This window comes from Athalia rosae, chromosome 5 (genome assembly GCF_917208135.1).
Source record: "Athalia rosae chromosome 5, iyAthRosa1.1, whole genome shotgun sequence".
Lineage (NCBI taxonomy): Eukaryota > Metazoa > Arthropoda > Insecta > Hymenoptera > Athaliidae > Athalia > Athalia rosae.
This window is the reverse complement of record NC_064030.1, coordinates 7,046,971-7,070,162: the sequence shown is the minus strand read 5'-3', so window position 1 is coordinate 7,070,162 and position 23,192 is coordinate 7,046,971. Positions and strand designations below refer to the sequence as shown.

Below are 23,192 nucleotides of genomic sequence, written 5' to 3'. Positions count from 1 at the left end.
CTACCGAAACAACGAAAAAAAAAAAAAAAGAAGGGAAATGAAAATGACGCCGAGTAAAATTCTTCCTGCCCACAGATGAAATGAAAGCTCTGATTCTTTTAGATCTTTTTGAATTGGGATCGACAATGATCTATACTTATATTGTCATTAGTCGTTTTTGTCGTGGGTTGTTGAACAGGGCCATGGTTAGCGTGGTCCTTGCACCAAAACCTGGGCCAAATTTGTTCCGCGACTACCTTCCGAATTCGTTATAGCGGCACCTCGGCCATGAAACGAAAAGATAAACGCCGTGACTGCACGTGTGAAAATAAACTTGACGAGAAATAGATGTAAGTAGAAAACTTTGAAGTGTATTCGAGAATATGGGGCATTCTGTGTCAACTCGGTCGCAGGTTCGGATTCTCATTTATTTTTATTCGTCGCCAAAATTTTTCTCTTCAACACTTCGGTTTTCTGTAGAACTCGTTCAAACGAGGGATGGATCAACATATATTGATGGTCGACTGTTCTTTCGTCAGACGGGTTAACAAACCCTGTAGCCTCCGTGTGTCTATTATTTGGTAGAGGTCCATGAATATCGTATATATAATACCGAAGGAGAGTAGAAAAATAGGGGAGAACGAAGGCCGATGGTGAAATATGGCTTCGGTTGGGGTTTCGAGAAAATCTAAAATAACGCCGCAGTTTTCGATCATATACGTATAGGTATATCGATTTCATATGAATGGTCCAGTCAAAATAGGAACTCCTGCAGAATTTTGTGGTCTTCAAGTTCTCCGGAGTTGAGGCCCGAAATAAAATAAAATAAAAATGATACGTTATTTCACTATCATTTGATGGGAGGAAAGAAATATATATCCGAAGTAGAAAGAGAAATAAAATGATACAAACCTTATATAAAATTAGAAGTGTCACCGTTTCGCTGATTATAACAGTCAGTTAAAACGAAACCGATTTGCCAGAAAAAAAAACTCATTGCTCAATTTTAGATGACTGCACAAAATATATTCGCTTTGGGATAGAGTGCAGAATGTGAGTCACCTTGTGAGGTAGACTTAGGCAAGATCTACCCTCCGAAGAAGATACATTGAAGAAAAATGGATTATTCTAGAGAATATACTACAGGCATCGCGGTAAGAGATTTTTCGAATTATTGATAGGAAAGAATAAGTGAAAATGTAGTTGATAAATATATTAGTTCAAAATGATATTCGAGACAGTAAAACGTCTACCGGGTGAGTTGCTCGTTCGTTTTGCTATAATTTGAATCGATAAATACCAACGAGCTGCAAAAGCTCAAATTATTTGAACGATCGACGTATATGTTTGTCAATGTTATATCCACAGCGGAATTGATATCATCCAATTAGTGATGCAAATCGTAGATGTTAACATGACGCAGATCGTAACGAGTGGTATCTGGATGAGAACCAGTATGAGATGGTTTAAATACGCATCTTTAACGCGTTCTATTGCTTTTCGCAATTTATTCAGACGCCAGAACACTGCGAAAAATATCGGTTAATCAACAACCTCGTATAAGTCTATGCCTTTTTCAAATTCTACTCGTTATACACGAGAATTTTCATAGTAAAAACCGATCAGAAGTTAGTGGGCGGATCTCATGATTATAGACTGGTTAATTGTAAGCTACCTACAAGAAGTTGAAATTTTTTTTCAATTCGTTAAAACATTACCTGAACAAGGAGGAAGAAATTAATGAAAAAAGATCACCGTTTGGCCGTGCATGTTTTATATGTTTACCAAATCGAATACAATTTATCGCTAACAGATTTGCTCAAGTTATAATCATAGGAAGCGGAATTGGATATTACAGGCACGTGGCGTTGGACGTGATGGCAAAAATATTTACAATACCAATTGGTGAGTTAGTGTGATAAACAAACAAAAATTAAAAGTAATCATACAGGCGCCAAATTTCTATGATCTTGGGATCATTCACTCTTCTCATTTTCCAGCTATAAAAATCTTGATGTGAATAATATAGAAAGCAAAAATATTATCCCAAAACTCGATTAATTGTGAACGCGCTTTTCATGCAATAACGTTTTAAGATAATTGGAAAAATTTAGCGCGACAATTCACTTATTACGTTTACAAAATTGAAGTAAAAATCAGAGATCTAACGAATAAAAATGATGTCCCAGCATCAATTCATTTTTATTATAATAAAACATAATAAATGTATCATAAAATATTGAGGTTTTAAATTTTAATTAGACATAATTCTTCAAGTCCTCGGTAGTATAGTGGTAAGTATCCCCGCCTGTCACGCGGGAGACCGGGGTTCGATTCCCCGCCGGGGAGGATTTTTTTTCTTCTCTCAACATTTAACTTTTAGAGTACCAGAAAACCACTTATTTGGTAGTATGGATTAAATACATAGCTTAATCTATGTTTCTTATTTTATTCCGCTATTTATATTGATATTAACACTTACCTTTTGACATAAATTTGATACTTCAAATCCTGGTATGTACTCTAAAGATTAACAAAAAAGCGAAGTAAGATGAATTACAATATTGAAAGATGTGATAATCAAATATCACTAATTTTGTGCGATAATAAAATGAAGTACAAATATTCCCTAATTAGAGTGGAAAGAAATTAATCATACTCGTGCATTTTGAAACTTGATTCGAGTAAAAATCAAAAATAAAATCAACTCGTTTCGTAATGCTATAGAGAAATTGATGTGAAGAGGCTTTCTCTCATGAAGAAATAATATTTTTATTTCGGCGACAATGGATTCTAATTTTATTCCTCATGTTGGAAGCATGCGGCATTTATATGGTCTTCGTAAACGTAATTGGATTTCTAAAGATGCTAAACTTGAAAAAACCCCACTAATTAGATCATGAAAAATATCTGATTAAGTAGATTTTCATTTCTCATTCTTCAAAGTCGACATCGTATTTGGTATCGACTATTTGAAACGGTGGTGGATAGCGCTTTGGCTAGCACGTGAGATTCACATGGTGGCTCACGCGAGTTCAAATCCCTCGCTCGAAGAGACGACGAACCTTCTCAAATCCGATTCATTTTCGCGGAAAATAAGATCAAAATACACGTGATTTTATAGCACCTAGTCCTTGTGTTACCTGTGTGCTGACTTATTACACATCGGGTGTCAAACAGGACTTACATTACTTCCAAACTTAAGCTAATGCCTTGCCTATCCCATGACAAGATCATTGGATAGTTTGGTTACAATTTTACATTTTTTCATCTCTTGTTCTAAAATCAATGTTGAAAGTTTTCAATCATTCGATAGCACGAATCGAATGCGACAATTTAGATTGTGAGTAATTCAATTGCCACAACATATCTATATTTGATTAGTAACTTTTTGAAAAATGATACGTCAATAAGATGAAAAACAAGCGTATGTTATAAAATACTTGAATAGATAAAATATTCCAACGGTTCTCTAGGTGTTTCAGAAACCGTGAATATTTGAATACAGACGGATACCTTCGAAACTTAAAAATAATACATAAGAGTTATTTTCAAATACGTCGCAGTTATTTCTTTTACATCGCGATAAAATAGATCCACTAGACCCCGCAGTCAGTTAATGTCATTGACGAGATAAAGAGAAAACTGAAACTAATCTCACAGTTATTAAATTTTTTTTCTTCCATCTTCGTAATAATTAGATGAACCAGAAATTACACAACTGAAAAAATAAGAATTGTACGAATTGGCGAAAGGTTTAATCATTTCAAATGTTGACAACGACGTCATTGATCGTGTACTGCAGATAAACATAATGATTAGAACTTCTCAATGGTCAACCTAAAATGCATCGATAATCGTGCTAATTGCTTTTTGTGAGCGATTTGTGTACATTATGAACGCACGATTTGCGTCAATTTGCATCGAAGTGGAGAGAGAATTGAACTTCAAACGAAAATTGTTTCCTATTCACAAAATAAAATAATACCAATTCTATTTAACAAAAAAAATGACAGATCATACTCCTTACTTCTTCTACTTGAGCCGAATTTTTTGTTTCTTCCACACTTCAGAAACCAATTAAATTTACTGGAAATAAAATGGAGAAGAGAAAAAAATTGATACGAAGTATTTAACGCGCCTGAAACGTAGTTCGATTGCAGATTTCGCGGTACGAGCATATAAATGAATTGATTGAAATGACTAATAGGGAAGTATAGACGCTAAATAATTAACGTTCGTTCTTAACAAACAAAGAGCATAATAATTATAACGAAGTGACAAATAGAGTATTGACCGCTGCCTTTAACGGATATCAAACGGTTAACTTTTGCTCGTGACATTCGTGCTAATTAGAAAAGCAACGAGCACAAAAAGCGCGTGACTACAGGTGTCTAAGCAAGTAGAAGAACAAAATTGAAAAGAACAAACTTATGATCACCAACTTTTCTGTGCGCTAGTACGATATCGATGCGGTTGTTAGTAATTTTTTAAAAATATTTTACATGAAATGGTGTTAATCTTTCGTTATAATACGGACTATTTCAGATCTAGCGACCGTCAAAAGTTCAGGACCTTAATTTTCAACCAAATTACCGATGGTTCGAGATAAGCGCAGCTGTATTGCAACGAAAATTGAGGTCACGTACGATTTGGTGGACGAAAAGAAATACATTTTTCAGAATCTAGATTTGAAGAAGCAGATTTTCAATGGGAATTGGTCAACTGCCAGCTTTTTGAAGCACTTATCACGATTCTGAGGTCGTGTTCCAAGAATTCGAAATAAATACTCCAAAATGGCGGTGGAAAATCAAAAAACTCTCGAGTTATTTTAAAATTGATGAAAATGTTTTGTGTTTTGCGTTTTTTATTGAAATCTAGTAATACTACGAACTGGATATAAAAATGAAAAAGTAACATAGCCGCGTTATGAATTTCGTTTCGGCTTTACAATTGTCGGTTGCATTGCTATTAGATTACTTTACATATTTCATAAGTTGGTCGCCTAGACACGAACGAACATTTGCTCTAGTCACGAGAGCTGGTAATAATGAAATACATATGTATTCATATACCATATACACATAATGTCAGAGGCGGTAGAATTGCCTGGTATAAGCTGTACGGTACGCTGTAGTACAGGCTTGTGTTCGCTCCGTACTTTCACTTAACCGCCGGATGACCCGATGACGTCATTTCAAATACGTACTTTCGTATCGAACAGGTCCATACCTTGGAGCTCCAACGGTGTGATTTCAGCTTCTAAGGTTTTACCGTACCCCACATACAACTTATCCTTCGTCGACGCTGCTCGCGTCTTACGCACGTATACGTGAGTTAATACGTTCAATTTATTCGTAACATCGGACGAAATGCATGAATAATTTCAGTACGTACATATAAATACATACATACAAAATCGATGTAACGTTGTACGGCGAAGGCCGAACCGAGGTGATGATGGAAGACAATGGATAGGTTGTAGTCGCAAAAAAAAGAATATTGCAGATCATTATCTGTGCGATATTCTATTGAATCGAACATCGGTCGTTCGTTGTTTGAAAAGCGAAAGTAACGCGACATCCCGCATAACTTTCGTATGTGCGAAATTGTGTATACGTGCTGTAAACATTCATTAATTCGATGGTTTTTCGCGTTTTTATTTTTTCTATTGTTCCCGTTCACCTACGATTAACTGCGCTTCATTTTTCGGATGTTGACGATACACGGGAATCATCGCAATGACGCTACAGATGAATTTACAAGCAACCTTCGGCTACCGTGATTGCCAGTCAAGAGCGTGTCTAATAATTTACAAGGTTTACATATCTCGATTCGGACGCACGTGAATGTTTACGAAACCATCGCATCCGCTGTATTTATACACGGTACACACGTATATATGTATGCAGAGGAGGCGATTTTCGCGCTCATGACATTCGCACGTGGTCGTAACTCATAATCCGTAGGTACGTACTAACATAAGTAAGTATACAAATTTGTTGATCCTCTCCCCCGAAGAGGATGATTCGAATCATTCGTCATCTTGATTGATACGAAGAACAAACATATCCCGCAATCCTCGATCGCTTTACTCAGCAGGGACGGATTGGAAAAACAAACAACCGGAGCAACAAATGCGGGGTATTTATTTTGCCATGTTTCGTTATAATTTTAACAACAGCTTCGATGCGAAAATTTTTTTTCAAACGTGCATGTAGCTATTTACATTGTACGTAGACATGAGAAGTTGCTTTTTTTTCTTTTTTTTTCTTTTTGCAACTTCCCTAATCAACGTTGGAAATCTCTTTCGTATGTAGGTTAATTTCATTAGCGACGTACAAACAGGGTTATAATTAGTTTGCACTTTGACATTTGTGAAATGCACCTTGTAAACCGACTGTGTTGGATTCTGGTACTGTTCACATTTTAACACGTCTATAGCTCTGAACGTTGGAATCAAAATCGCGAAAATTATATACATCCGTGTAGCTACCTATTGTTCACTGTGTTTGGACAAGAGACGTGTAGAAAATACAATAATTAGTGGACGATCCTTAATTTCCAAGATTAATTTAGGTCAAGTCGCGGTTGGGAGTTGAATTACATTTCATTGTACATACGTATGTACACACATATTTCACCTCCATTTTAAACGATCACGACGCACATACGCATCAATTACCTAAATAGGATTTTTTTTCATCACGAATTGTCTTCTAATTTTGTTTTTTTTGCAAGGGGCCTTCGGTTTGATCGATGGCGATGTGACGTTTGTGAAGTACCGAACATTCTCAATTAACCGCTTGAAAAAATCTGTGTTACTCTTGGAAGGCTGGAAAGCGCGATCGGTTGATGTGTATATTAATAAAAGCATGTGCATCGGACATCACGATCGCCATTCATGTTCGTACAAAGATATTGTACCATACGCGATGTTACAATCTAGTTGCGGACGTAAATTGTAACCGGTTCGCACTCGTTTCACATTTCCGAAATGCGCGTGGATGGACGTCATATATGTCTGCGGTTGAAACTTCCTTAATGACGGAGTATAACATTCGTCGGGAGTTAATCAATCGCGCAATTTATCATTTTATTACGGTGAATTTACAGCGAAGTGCCGTTGTCTGCAAAACCGGATAATAATTTTTCTGCTATACAAAGATTGAAGGACTGTAATTACCATACGATACACAAGATCGATAGTAATTGGTTATTATTGCTTATCTACCGTCGCAAACAGGAGTGTTACTTTCTATTAGTATAACCAGTACACCGATCGGTACGATTTAAAATCTCTTACGGCCGATAGACGTTTCGCATGATCCGTGTATCTTTCGTGCAATCTCTGCTGGTGTAATTAGTCAGAATTTATTTCCATTCCTATACTCGCATTAATTCACTTGTTCCTAATTACAGGCGGACGTGAGACGGAAAACTTGATGCGGGAGGGAGCGAGCGGTGCCTGTTTGCTTTTTGAAAAAAATCGCATCAAGCTTGCGGAACATGATAGGTACAGATATGCAATTTGTATTACAATCTACATCCGTGTGTTCTGTCCTATATAGTATAACAGCCATGGTCGTCGCGTGATTTGCGACACGTTTCGTAAGCAGACGTTTTTCTTTCCATCATCCTGAGAGTGACACCGCAGAGATGTTAGTCCAGCGATCGTAAGTTGCGAGTGCGTAATCCCTCTATATAAATAAAAAAATCTTGTACCAAAAACAAATGCAAGGGAGATTTTTAATATTCAGATTATAATAACAATATTAGAAAGCATATACGTAAATTATACTCATTCATAGCGCGTAATCGTAATCATAAATATTATCATACCATTTTTCAATCAATCAATATTTTTCAATCAAATATTTCAAAGTTTCAAGTTTTTGAAGATTCAATATTTGACAGTTTGTTTTTCGAGTTTCTTCGTTTCTCAATTCGCAAATTATTGTCCTAAGTATAAAATCAAAAATTTACATGCTCTTTTTTAAACTTAGAATTGAAGTTGGGTCGGGGAGCCCGAGTTTTGCTGGAGTCAGGTAGCCAGCAGCGTAGCGCTTTGTTGTGAGTCGTCACCTTCAGGGCTGAGCAGAGGTGACGCCCCACAACAAACCGCGCGCCCGTGGCTACCTGACTCCAGCTAAGCTTGGGCTTCCTCGTAGACCGAGAACTTTGAATATTTAGACCCATGCATGGATTGCGACGAATCAAAGTGGGTCTACGACTAAAACCAATGGATATGTCTTATAATTTTTTTGCTCCCAACAGCGAATAATTGATGATTACTCGAACAATTGCATGTGTAGAAGATTTTGGCTTTCAGAATTTGGATTCCCAAGCTGATTATATGTGAGATTACTCTTCAAGAACCAAAAAAAAATTCGATTTTTGAGCAAAAAATAAATCATTTTTTTCAGTGGGTGTAATATGCTTTTCTTACGTATTTTGATCTCAGGAATCCGAATCTGGAAGAAAAATTGATCTATCTTAAAAAATGACCGAGTTATCCCCATTTTTTCGCATTTTTTGGCATAAATTTGAGGATATCTCGAAGGGAAAAAATCGTAGTTCAATTTGGACAACGGATTCGTGTTTCTGAGGTCAAACTACATAAGAAAACTGCCATATGATCAATTTTTAAAAATAAGAATTTTTGGCCAAATTTTGAAAAAATCGTAAGGGGTACCCCTTGGAAAAATCTCAAATTTTAGCCAAAAATTTTTATTTTTAAAAATTGATCGTATGGCACTTTTCTTATGTATTTTGACCTCAGAAACACGAATCCGTTGGCCAAATTGAGCTACGATTTTTTCCCTTCGAGATATCCTCAAATTTGTACCAAAAAATGCGAAAAAATAGAGATAACTTGGTCATTTTTGCAGATAGATCAATTTTTCTTTCAGATTCGGATTCCTGAGATTAAAATACGTAATAAAACTATTTTAAATCCAATTAAAAAAATAATTTATCTTTTATTTTATAAAATTGAACTTTGACGTCGTCTCGGCGACGTGTGGATTTACAGGTATCGAAATATTCCGTCGTCCGTTGGTTCGCGGCGATTCGTATTCCCAAGGAAATAAATCGACGGTAAAAAGAGAAGACTGGCCGGTTATTGCGAACTGATAAAAAAATCATGAATTATACAGTGACTGATTGTGAGGGGTGTTTTCCCCGGCGCGAAGATAGGACTATTTTCGTTACGTTGTATGGAAACAAAAACAGTAGAGAGGAAGAAAAAAATCATCCGGCCGAAACCTTTTCATGATCCAATGACGGTACGGTACCTATATCATTTTTCATTTGCTCCTCAACATTTTTGTCCTTATTTTTCGTTCGAAATAAAACCAGAACGAATATAACGCTTTGGAATGGGAAATTAATTCTTGTTTGCATAAATGAATATCTATTTTATTCGCATTCAAGTTCAAAGGAGTCCGTCAATATATGCATAACTCATCTACTCTGCAGGCGGGTCAATATCCGAACTCCGAGTATTATTCTGTTGATACACATATTATCCCAAGTTTTATATTATTGAACTAACATGTTCTTCATTCGTTCTTGAAATGTTATGTAAGGTATGTATTCCGCAACCTGTGTTATGCCACATCATCTTCGAGGCGACCGACTGCGAGATCGTCTCACGACATCACGGCTATCGGCGACTTGCAAAACGTAAACTTTAATTCAGTACCACCTAAGCCACCTAACGAATAACTCAATCAATTTTTTTCATCCTTTTTTTTCCACACATTATGCCGATCTCCGCACTGTGCCAAATAGCAGCTTTCTGGTTTTCAGCCTACCGTAGATTGGATCGATTTTTTTCCTCTCATATCGAAAGAGCATCTTGATCGATCGCGAGATAGAGAGATTTTTCTGATTCGTACCTGCCCCGAAAGAAACATGGAAAAATTATCAATAAAACAAACGGAACATTATCTGTCACGCTCTATGGGTGTAGTATTCTTATCCGAGCTCGTAGCCTTTTACGTTGTGGTCGCGATATCGCCAAGTGCGGTTTTCCGTCTATTTCACTGTGAAGTGAGTGCTTTTTCACGTGTCGCTGTAAGTAAAACGTCGATGACACAAGAAGAAGTCATTCGCAGCTGTGACCAATCTTTGATATAATGAGAGGAAAAATTTTCGTCGATCATAAGCGAAGTGGACCCCTCATCGCTAATATATTTTTTTTTTATCTAGGCTAATTGATCGTTGTCGTTTATAAAGTTGTAATTATAATTGTACGGAAAAAATTTATGCCAAGGATAGAACGGTACGTAAACTTACACGTGCGCGGATAAAATCCTCAATCGCACTCACGTTGGTAGTAGCTAGAAATATTTTGGAAATTCCTTTCCGATTTCAAAATAATACAATTTTTTCTCTTTTTTTTTTCATTCAGACGAGAAAGGGCTTTTCGAAGAAGGAAAAAAAGTCCAGCGTTATTACGTTCCGTCCCGAAAGATTTCACCGAATTATAAATTTACCGTGCATGTAACGTAGTATTGGTACGTACATCAAAACTGACGTTTACCGTTCTCCTGGGATCCAGGAAACGAGAATCCAGATTCTATTTCCATTAACATATTCTCGGTATTCTCAGACGCGGGACAAATTTTTATCCCATGACGACGAAGCTCCAGACTCCGGAGGGGGTCCAACTATTCAGTTGATGCTGGTTCGAACCTGACAAAACCGGCGGCTTGAAACGAAACCGAATAAACCTGATGCTGCTGCTTCGTCAATGTCACGCGCACGAGACTATAACATGAGTGTACCGATTGGCAAACGGTTGCCACGCGCGATTTTACTCCCCTCTGAAAACCGATAATTTGACGCGAATGTCGAACGAAGAGATGATTTTTGGCAGCGTCGAAAAAAGGAAAGAATCGACGGTAATGCGACGGGAACGGCGACCGCTGATGAGAATTTTAATTAAAAAGATGTTTATTGCTCGGTCTGCTCGTAGGTACTAAAAAAATATCACCTGCTGTTCTCATGGGTCACGAATTTAGAAATACCGTTCTCAAATTTCGCTGACAATGGTCATTGAGCGCGTGTACACGTTCGCCGCGGATATGGGAAAGTTCGATCAACGTCATTACACCTAGTTTATTATGTGGTCAGTAGTACCTAAACCTGACAAAAAATTGATCGGCTGATAATAATTGGCCGGGGAAGTCCCAGTCGAAAATTACTTCACCTATGACCGTTGCCACGAGCGTTCGGTAGATCCTAAGTCGTCTGGGGGTTTCGGTGAAATCAAGGGTGATCCGGCTACACGGAAATATCCGTTTCTGAAGCTCTTTCTGGAAGGTGAAAATATCAACGCCGGTACCGTGAGGTGTCCTTTTTCCTTCTTATTTCGGTTAGTTCAGTTACGTTCGGGGAGTAGAGAGTTTTTTGGATTCTTTTTCAAGTTTAACATGTTAATGAAAAAACGTAGCATCATAACTGTTTCGAAATTGTTTTTTGATGCGTTCTACCCACACTTCGCGTTAAATCATCATCGATTCGCTAGGAGTAATTCGTCTTTCATGGCGAGCTACTAATTGAAATAAGGCGAAGCGAGGCCATGACGTGCACTGTTCGGACTCATTGTCAGAGAACGAGCGCGTTGAAATCACTCATTTTTTATGCGTTGATTGATTTTCATTCGACCCTGAGATGATTTCATTCTTCGGTCGTGTACCCGGTGCATTCCGCGCGTTTTGACAATAAGAACATGAAACAGGCTGTCGTTTATCTGTTCGCGCATCTTATGTCACATTACACATACCTGACATACATATAATTATCCACATACAACCTACCTATTATGTACGAATAATTATGTAGCGACGTTCAGTCCACCCGCGTATAGATTACGTAATTCCAGAGCCTGTCGTGATGAACACGAGGGAACGGTGTGACTTCTGACGTCATTATTTCCATTGCTTATTGCACTACTCTTCGTCAATTTGATTAGTACCACGTGATTGTTCATCCTATGCGCCGTTGTTGTCAAAGTCAAGTGACTTAATCCCGGCTGAAATGAATTTCATTCATCCCCCTCTGCTCTACCGCGACAAATATCATATGTCACGATTGATTGTACGCCTGAAAATTTATTTCTCCTCTCATTCCCGTACAAATTTAACGTCGATATACCTTCGATCTACATTTTTTTTTTTTTCAAATTTTACAAAATCACTTCACGTAAATTGCAGGCGACCGGATAATCACATAGCTCGACGAAAGCCTTGTCAATTTACAGTTTTGGAAAAGAAGTTCAATTTTGTTGGAAATTAATCATCGATGACCCGCAGATGAGCGAGCGCTCTTTCCGCGCGATGAATATTGCGTATAATGTAAACGAGTGTGCAATGAGTGTTTGCCGAAGAATTAGTTACAAATACAGATGTGTAAATATTTTCCGCGTAACATGCTCAGAAGGTATTATACCATAGATGTATTACATCGTTGCTCATTTTATGTAATCTCACATTCATCCTTCCGAGCAGCCCTGTAAGGACAAAATCTAAATGACGTTACATCCCCGATTACCTGCACGCTCAACACTGGTCCGATTTTTCACAAACGGTGCGATCCATAAAATCATTCAAATTTTTCGTCAGACGGAGGCGTGTCTGAAATCGGTTTTCTTTTCCTTCTTATTTGTTTTCATCAATTTTAGTATAGACGGTGAGTCAGTCAAATGGGTACAGTATATATACCGTACGTGTTACGTCAGACCCGCATTTTAATAATCGAGCATGATCTCTTCAGCACGTGATTTGTCAAATATACACATCTTGATTTATAACACACGTGATGAGCAACAACAGAATTGCTCCACATGTTCGATATGAAATACGCCGACATTTTTCTGACGTTGAAAATATTTATTCAACTAGATAAACGGTTTGCATCGAACAAAGTTTTCTAACAACAAGGTGGGTTCGTCGATAAATTTTTGTTAATTATCTTCAAATATACACGTGAATTATTTCATTTCCGGCTGAGAACACAATATTTTTATCTCGTTCGTTGAATAGAATGAGTAAGTTTTAGGTATTTTTTTTTATTAGAAAAAAATACCTACATACACATGAGTCGGATCGTGTTCACGCAGCTACCACTCGCCGAATGTTAATTAACGGCTACTAACTCGGCTTATCGATATAATCCATTTACTATTATTGGCTATAATATGAAATCGTGATAAGCCTTCGCGACAAGACCGGACGATTATACCTTTTTCTTTTGCTTTTCTCTTCCTTTACTCCTCGACTTTTCCCTTACTACACGGCTATCGATTCGTGATAATTATAATCTCGATTAAAACACACACGCACACACACACACACACATGTATTTATAGTATCGATCGTTTTATTCATACGACCTGATTTTTCCGATCGCTGTTTCGCCGAGTAATCGAAAAAATAATATGTTTATCTAGCTTTCAATCAATGATATCGGATCTTGTTTTCTCCGATAATATTGGGAGTGCCCGGTACTTCAGCAACGAATTGGAAAAAATTACCAACGGCTCTCTTTACTTCTCGGTATCGAAACAGCTGTCGCAACTGATAAGGGAAGTGTAAAAAATAGAATTGAAAAATTGAGAGCCGGAAAAAAACCGCGGAATGATAAACGTCAGGTAATTTCTATTTTTGGAAGTCTTACGTTATGGTTATACGTGCTTATCGAAAGAGCATTTCGATGGAATTTCGGAGATGATGATACTCGACGTTGTGCGTCATTAATTTTTCACTTCCGGACGAACCTGTACAGATTATTACAATGGATGACTTAGAGTCTAATTATAACGTGATTGTTTTTTTCTCATACCCATATCAAATATTCTCCGAACCCACACACGGCTATGTAGAACAAATTTTCGTGACTCTTCGTTCATCTCATTGTTTCCCAATTTATTGTTTGACTGTACACTTTACGAGACGTTGTATAATTTCTCTTCGGCCTCCCACGGGGGCAAGCGCAGCCGTAAATTTCTGAGGCATTGAGATTAGGGCAATAGTTTAATTACAAAGAGGCGTTATGAAATTGCGAGAGTTGAAAAGAGGGAAAAAAAAAAATTTTGATAAAGGGTGTTGTAAAATATTGGCCTCTTTCCGAGTCTATTTATTTTGTGATTCATTCATTGCACGTGGAATCTGAGTGTGTGTATAATCCCATCGAAACATATTATCTTTTGATGACTGTTGCCGTATTACATTAACTTTATTTGCCACGTTGTTGAAACGCTCATGATCACGTACGTGATCAAATTATTATTATTTTTTGTTTTTTTTTTCAATTTTTAAACGCAGCTCCGATAATATTCGTCGAGTTTGCCAAGTTGGACAAAACGGAAGAGCGAATGATTAGATAAGAGAGATGATGAATGAATGAAGTAAAAGTGAAATTTATTTCCGTAAACTGAATTTTCAATTTTCGTCCAATTGAATAACCTGAAGAGCGGCAAAAACCGTCCTTCGTCGCGGTAAAATGAACGTAACTATTTAAAAACCCATAAGCAAGGACGGAGCTACATTTTTTTTAATGATCACCAGTTCCATTGGATGAGCACAATTACGTCTTAGCCAGGTATAATGGCCGAACGGTTAAAAACAAAGGAAATAATTTGCGCGTTCGTTAACTTTCTCATTAAATTGTCTGGCAACGAGAGAAAAATATGAATGGAAAATCTCGAGAATCATACTACGTCGTGATAAAAAATAACCCGCGAGATATTCCAAGTCAATATCTGTCGATTTATCAATCTCAGATTAGAAACGCATTCATAGAAATCGGATTGTGGAATTATTTGTGTTATTTATTTTTTTGCACAATCGAATACACAGGTGATAAATCGCGAACACCCTTACGAAGTTTGACCTGATAGCGAACACCTGGAATCAATCGGCAAAAAAGCGGGGCTTGACCAAAGTTGGATCACGAGCTTCCCGTTTGACCTCGAAAAACGTCAGCACTTCCGCCCTGTACACGAAAAGTAGTTGAGTAGCGCCAAATAAATCTAACATATATTCTGTAACTTATATACCTAGAGATCGATGGTCTCGCGTGACGATTTTTATATAACTCAGGTTCCATTTCCTTTTTTTTAATCTACAGTATATTCGAGGGCAGGATACATACAGTCAGGAATAAACTGGGCGGGTTCAAATTTCGCATTTAATAAAATGAAACCCGTTCTGATACGTGGATAGAAATTTTTCTTTATTGCAGAAAAATATTAGTTGGTAAAAAAAGAGACGCAGAATCGTCTGGCTACCGGTTACATGGAAATGAATTATTATTCGCAACGTAGTTCTGCCGCAGAATAGTTATAGACGAGGCTGGTTGTTACCGAGGCGGTGTTACCTACTTCAATTTCTTACTCAATTCGATATAGTTACGTAATCTAAATTTAGATGATATTTCGCATCGAGAAAAAACTTACCTCGAGTCATTTTTTTGTTCTCGTTTTCTTTTTACACTTATTTTACACAACCGGTATGATTGTTGTTTTCTATTCGCACGATTTCCAAAAGTTGAAAAGAAAAGAAAATCGATGAACCTTTCCTGACCAAAGCTTCTTTTTCTCCCACCGAAAGTGGCTGTTGTAAATACTCTGAAACAAACTCAGCCATTCGTGGTCGTAAATGTCTACTACAACTGCAACGTAGTTTCATAAAATCTATAATTAGAGCGATAAGAAAGTTGATTTGCGGGTCATAGTGCGAAAATTTGAGATCTGGAGTCAAACGTAGGGTGTACTCTCGAACGTTCGCAGAAATATGTAGTATCGAATCTCGGGGAAATAAATCGTGTCGTATCGCATTCACTTTAATCTCTTATTCATATAATTTCATTTTATTCACACTGCAGACATATTCACGCAGCAAATTGTGAACGTAAAATGTCATGCGATTTATATCAGCCGCGGTTTTTTTATTTTTTTTTCTGTACCCGTATTGGCTAACACCAAAAAACCTGAAGAGGTGTGTATAGTCATCGATAGTTTTTCAATTAGCTTGGTTTTTTTTTTTCGTTTCGTTCGAAAGGCTGTACAATATGTGGAAAACAAATATTATCGTGATTATTATTTTGCAGAAATAAAAATTCTCTCCTGTGCTGTTGAAATTTTTTAAATTTAGCAACGTCGCGTCGTACGCTATACCGGCCATCAATGTCATTCTATACTATATATTTGATAGGGGGGTGTGAAAAATTGATAGTCTGTAGCAAAATTTTTTTAAGTGAAAAAAAAAAAAAACTTAATAAAGGCGCAATAATATTTTGGCGAACGGCTAATTAATTTTATCGAGAGCAAATTCGAAAAAAGCTTTTGCCAAAGTCAAATAAATGAATTCAGAGTATAAATTAACCGATATATTCCGACTCGCTTTATTCGCGCATCGATAAAAATTCCTCGTACCGATCAGAGACGTCTCCATTCATTAATTATTGGATGGAGAATCGCGTAAAGCCTTCACTGTCCTATTCAATGCGAATCTCTCTTCTGGCCTTGAGTCTATTACTCCTCGTGGTACCGCAGGGGATCGGTCACCCGATAAAGTATTCGACAAAAAAAAAAAAGAAAAAAAAAAAAATAATTGCTACTTTTATTTTCTGAAAAATCCATTTTCGACTAAACTGTAACCCATATAAACGACAAACAATTTGAGAAAGTATATAATCATGCAGTATACGCGAAGATCAAAATCTTCCGTGTCGTGCAAAACGCAAGGCCCATTTTCTATTCGGTTGTAAAGTTTGAATTTATTTTGTAATTACGGCATGGCATGTGCGAGTAATAAAGATTCTCGTAGCTTGTATAATTTTCGAACATCAAAGAACAAGTTATTACTATAAGGTCATTATCCTGGCAATGATCTTGCGGCTCATTTCGCATATTCAAAGTCGCATGGATTCCGCAAACTTTCATTGCCATTTTTGGGCAAACAACGTTTGTACATTTCTCACTCGAGTTTCGCAATTTCCTGACGGATAGTAAGAGGAAAAAAAAAAACCTCCATCCTCATCGGTGTCCAACTCGAACGACCATTTGTTAGTTTCCTGTCGGATGTGATGTTTGTTCTTATCCAGCTTATCAACATTTTCATGTAAATTTTTCACTCTTCTGTTTCAGCGTTCTCCGCTGTGAGCTTCTGATAAGTTTTTTTTATTTCCTAAGCAACAATCTTCACGCAGTGACGTCCGCATGCGATGTAACCCCGTTGAATGAGTTGACTCATCCTGACCGTGGTATATCCCGGAGCCAAGCAAAGCAAATCGATGCGATCGATCTAACTCGTACATTCAACAAACCAATGAGACCAACGACTGAGGTAGTTCCGGTACGTCCGCCAACGGCTGTGGATGTTGCGATTGCGGTAACTCCGGATAATTAGGTACATGTCGACGAGGTGCGTCGACGATTTTCGTATAATGTGAATGAAAACTCACAATTTTTTCTCCATCTGAAATTCTAGGAGAGCGAAGCTTTCGTTGTCCTCGGGGGAACACGAAGGAGAGCGGCCGGTATCCCTCCACGATCACAACATGCCAAAATTTTGTGATCATCTTCCCCAAGGTTTACATTAATTCTTCTCTTAAATTTTCCACAGACCGCGCAGTGTCCACGTTGTGACCTGAGTACGATATTTCACCGCGATAATATACGCGGAGTTCGTGAAAATGCGATTCGTGGAACGCGCGTCGTTTTCACGAATTACCTGCAATGTAGATTCGGTAGGTAGACACGCATATTGGCATCCGTTGGCCAACTTTCACTTTTAATCCTAATAATAGAAATGAAAGCTACGTAAGCAATTCTTAAGAAATTTTCGATTTTCATCCCGGCCCTAAACCTCCTTGGCAAAATAATATAAGTGGACGTAGGTCGCTGCGAAAATCCGCAAGCTTTAGCCATGATATGTTCAGTTGATACATTCGCATTTCACCGGACTAATGATTTGAAAACAAACTAGAAAAGAATCGAAACTGTGAGAAATTAGTTGGCACATCTCGAACATGATCCAGATACTAGTTAGACTGTATCAGTGGCACGAGTATCTACCTATGTCTTCATCGATCACGCGTGTGTTACGAGGGTAAAGGAATTCGAAGAACAATGTGTTGGCTGGGTTGGCAGATTGCCGATCCTTGTGGACGTGCTCATAGATATACGTTATATTTTCGTAGTAAAAAACAAACGTTTGACATTATATAGTATATAAGAATTTTAAAGCGCGACAGGTTTTAAATCTTATTCTTGCCGATGCATAATTCATTATAGAAGATTTGGGTAATTTACGACAGAATAAGAAATATCCTAGACAAACATGTTTGTCTTTACCTTATCATTTATTTCAACAAATTTGTTTTTCTTCGCTGCCTTTTACGTCGTTTTTAATCTCCGTTAGATTACAGGTAAATTTTGACCGTCTTGGAAGAGAAAAATCTTTCATTCATTTATTCCTTCGCTATGTATTTTATTCCTTCGCTTGAATCTTGAAGCAACTAATTTTTTTTAGAAAATCGGGGTATCGTATGTTTTTCAATTTTATGCATCTGGATTGATATTCCACTTCTGTCGGTGGAAATTAATGCTATTCCGCTATGGAATACTTCCGTTATTTGTCTTGGCTCGCTCAATCCGTACAAATATTCACGGTCATTATTCAAGCGCAATTTTAATTTCGTGGGATCATTGATCACCCCTAATCAAAATACGAGAATGTAAATTCATTTCGAACGTACCGCAGAAGTGATATTTAAATTTTGCAGATCCAGCAAATCACGATTGTTAAATTTAGAGAGCAAATGTGATACGAGAAAAAAAGTCATACGAAACTGCAACACCTTAGTTTCTGCAAGACATGAAAATTTCCAAATTTTATCGTTTGCTTTCGGATCGTTGCGAAAACGTCGAGACGATCGTTGGTTCGACCATTCGCGTCGGAAATTCGCATAACTTATGAATCTATTTACATTTTCGTGCTCAACTCGTACGTTATGCATAGTGAAAACGTAATGATAAAAATAAAGTAGGCGCCAAGTGCTGCTCTCGAGGCTGAAGGAACACTTGAATAAAGAAAAGAAAAAGAACCAATATCCTCTTGAAGTTTCGGTACATGAGTATTCACAAATTGGTGTAAGGAGGTTGTTCGAGCAATATCTGAATAGTAATGTGATATATTTAATGGACAGCCGGAGAGCTACGTTGCCAAACCTTTAGCCATTGAGCAGATATCATATGAAAAGAATCTCTTGGTTTGCTTTTTAAATTTGTTGTCTTTCGAGCGTTAACGCGTCACGGAACAATTGGAAACATACAAAATGGAAAACGTAGCGAAATATGTCTTGCCTCGGTCATGTCGAGGCTGCAGAGCTTGCGCATTTTTTACTATAAATTTACACAAGTCTCGTCAGTCGAAAGAGTACGTTTAAACAATGATCCGGAGTAACAACTTCCTCTTCAGTTAATGTGGATCATAAACGTCGAATTGGTCCGGAGATCGTACCGAATGACGCGTGAAGTTGGGAATAAACGTTTTTCGCGCGTCATCGGGCATTCGTACGCATAGAAACGAACCGTGGAAATACTTCGAATAACGGCCTACTTTAATAACGACTACACTTGTATTACTGCACAATTATAACATCGTTACTGCGAATCTCAGAGTTGAGTGGATCGCGGGGGATTCCACATCCTTCGATTTCTCGGCGCCTACACATTTACCCGATGATCGCCACGCTTTCCAAGAACTATGCATGCGCGCTCTGAAGATAAATTAATTATTCGCCCCTTAAATCATTTATATATACAACAATGTTGCTTGCCCACGAATTACCATAATTACCTGTAACGAACAGAACGACGCACCTGTAATTCTTCTATTTTCTTTTCTCTCGCGTATCGTACCTTATACTCACCTCTTATTTTACGTAACATCACGCGTCCAGAACGAAGGTCGCGAAACATGTCACGAGATAGTTTCCAGATTACCGTAAAATCCTTCACGTCTATACTTTTTTTTTTTTTTTTCTAATATTTCAGCTCTTGCAATTACTTTCTCTCAGCTGCAATAATCGTGACAATTTTCTTTCTTACAACGCATCTGTAAATCGTTTGTACAATTTCCGGTGATGCAAGATTATGAAATCTCTATTCCCTGCGGTGCGATGAAGTTTATCTCCTGAGTCACAAGGATGAGGGAAATGCGACCGGTAAATATGCCGCAAATCTGCTGCACCCGCTGTTAGAATCTTTTTCCTCTACGGGGTTTCTTATGCGTTTTTTTTTTAAACCGAAACTCTAACAATGCCTGGGTGAACGATGATTCAAATTCGTATTTCGCCTCTCTTATCGTGTAGATAAAAACTTGCGTGTAATTCATGGAATATTTTTAATAGCTCTTACGGTATATCGTTCGAAGAAAGAGTGGCGATATTTACTGCGAACCATATCAGCAGCGTGTGCGAATCGGTGTTCTTGGTGAGAGAAAATGCCACGCGTCCGCTAATTTTTAACGTTCTCATCGATTTCTATTCGGGAATATTCGAATGTGGGAAACGAGCTCCATAACGATGCGTTTAATGCTAATCACATCTATCCGCGAGTCAATCCACGCTAACTGGTCGCATCATCGATGACTCAAGAAATGAGATACACCGGCCGTTCGTGTTGTACCCGCATAATGCCGGAGATCACCGCCGATTCGTGTGCTTGAGAAAACTCACTCATCATTTCGTCGATCGAAATTTTAAGTTTCGGCAAAATCTCCAAGATTCGGTTGACCATCGCTAGTTAAACGACCTCGTTGCCACGGTGTGCGATGCGTACATTTATAATTCCGCATCTCTCGTGCACCGACCATTATAATTCGTCGCTGATTCGGCACGATACCATGTTTCCCAATTCGAAGACGTCACCGGAAATTTTTTTTTTCACGCGTTCTATTTAAATCGATCGCGTGTCTCCCTTCCAAAAATAACTTCCGAAATTTCTTATGCAAGCTGTTATAGGAGCAGGTGGCTCGCGGAATGGTTGCACCGTTGCGATCTTGATTCCGCGGGTGGAATATTTTTTTTTTTCTCATTTAATTCAGCGTGCCATCGTCCGATCGTGAGTCGACATTTACCGTTCGATGTACAGGCGGCTGATATCAAATAGACGAGAGTTCGTTTCGCCTCGATAGCGCTTATCTCAAGCTTTAACTAAATTGAATAACGCTTTGACAAGAATTAACTTAATTCGAATCCCTGTGCGATAAAAATGAGGAACACGTTCCCGGTACTTTTGAGCAAACAAGTTTATTTCTCCGTATACTATTAATACGGCAAATTAGTGACTTCGGTATCTCTAAACTCGGCATAACTCCGGAATTCTTTTTCATTTATTTATTTATTTATTTATTTATTTATTTTCTTTATTGTGGCGAGGTATCGACGGGCATAACCCACGTGAGATGGGTCTTCGGTCGTCGCACTTCGGTTCTTCGATATCCTTTATGCAATTGTTATTTTAGCTACCGCCGAGTCACTATCGAAGTCATTGGCGACGATGATATGGGCGTGCGTTTGCGAATGAATGTATGAAATTGTTTTTAACAGTTTTACAAAATGGCTACTGAGAAGTCCACGTCACTTTCGTTGTGTGTACGATTGTTTTTCCGTGTACGATAATTTTTTGGGTATAATGACGTTCCGCAAAAAGGCCAAACAATTGCGAGTAGAAAAAGTGAAATTGAATTTAAAAACTGATGCGAGTACAAACTAGTTTCTTTGTCTTTCTCTTATCTAAATTATCTCGAGAAACTCAAACAGGAGTTTGGTTGACTGAACATTTGAAGTAAAAGATGGAGAAAAAAGAAGTAAGAACAACCGGATGGCCGAGACCAACGCTATTTCACATCGAAACGAACGGCCCGTAAATTTGACAGCAAAGCGTAACAAGAAACTGCGTTCCTCGAGCGTAAAATAAAAATAGGGATCGCGTTGCTGTCGTAACCGAAGAAAACCTGATGCTCTCGAAAAGGAAGAGAGAGCAAAAAAGAGAGAAAGAAAGAGCTGCAGAAATACCCACATCTCCTCAATTCTCACCTTAATTCCGTTCGTTCGCATTCCATCTAATTCGACAAAGCGATCCACGTATCATGCTATCCACAAAAGTAAGTCTGACAAAGGGTGACGTGGTTCGATTTTAATTGTCGCGTAATTATCATCCTTTTTTTTAGTGCGTCATTTTGTTTAGTCGTCGTGTTTGCCGACTGGTGCGATTCGATGACTAAACCAAACAATTACGAGTATTGTGCAACGCGGTAATGGAGAATCGGCTGACGGAAGAATCTATATTGGCTGAAATAGGTCGTCCGTTGACTTCCCACTAATCGTAAGTGGTCCATCTTATTTTTTCCGCTTATTCTCGTAATTATCTTTCTCGTTGCGACGGATGCTGTCCGCAACAGCAAACTGTCCTCGGCATAGACCCGTGAGTCATCGGCTCTTCCTCAATTTTAGTGAAAAGATAATAAAAAAAATAAAATCAAATAAATGAAAGAAAAAATTGTTTAAACAGAGTTACAGGTTTTATTGGCGGTGTTAATTACATGAATAAGTGAAAGTGTTTCTTTCGTATTTCATTTTTATTTTCAATAATTGATTCGACAGCAGACGGCGAATTTTATTTTTTATATCAATTATCTTTGTTATTCTCTTCCTGATGATGAAGAATTAGTGATTTTTGTAACGTTCCACCAATTGTGAATTGTTCAAAGGCTGCATACACACGGTGCGATACCTACACGTCGCCGTGGAAGTATTCTTTACAACTGTTCAAATTTTTGCATCAATTGTATTTTATGATGGCATTTTATTATTAGCTCACAATTTATAACAGCTTAATTTCATTCGCGAACGGAAGTCCGTCGATATACATGTAATATTGTTGTGAAAAACAGGTTTTCGAATTGCTCTGTTTATTGGCATTCTAATTTACGATTATTCTTACGCCTCCTAAACTAAACTCTCTACTAAAAGCTTTCTCACTATCTCATTTTTCTTATGATGTTCAGACACGTCCAGGTGGCAAATCCATCTCGCAAAATTATCGATTTTTGCAAAATGAAAGAGAACGCTCACCGGTCTGAGCAAAATTTTTTCATTTTTCTCATCCATATTGCAGTCCGTCTTTTTTTCGA

The 23,192-nt window shown here is 37.8% G+C and overlaps 1 long non-coding RNA gene and 1 other non-coding gene across 2 annotated transcripts in view; both read left to right on the top strand.

Moving 5' to 3' along the window:
* Positions 1-23,192, top strand: part of LOC125500998 — a 58,768-nt gene that overhangs the window by 13,795 nt on the left and 21,781 nt on the right. The window contains exons 16-20 of the long non-coding RNA XR_007278450.1: positions 990-5,311; positions 7,402-7,666; positions 9,014-9,266; positions 17,138-17,399; positions 17,481-22,384. This is a non-coding gene — a long non-coding RNA (uncharacterized LOC125500998). The remainder of the gene's footprint in view (positions 1-989; positions 5,312-7,401; positions 7,667-9,013; positions 9,267-17,137; positions 17,400-17,480; positions 22,385-23,192) is intronic.
* Trnad-guc lies at positions 2,257-2,328 on the top strand. The gene has a single exon. It is a non-coding gene; the product is annotated as a tRNA-Asp (tRNA).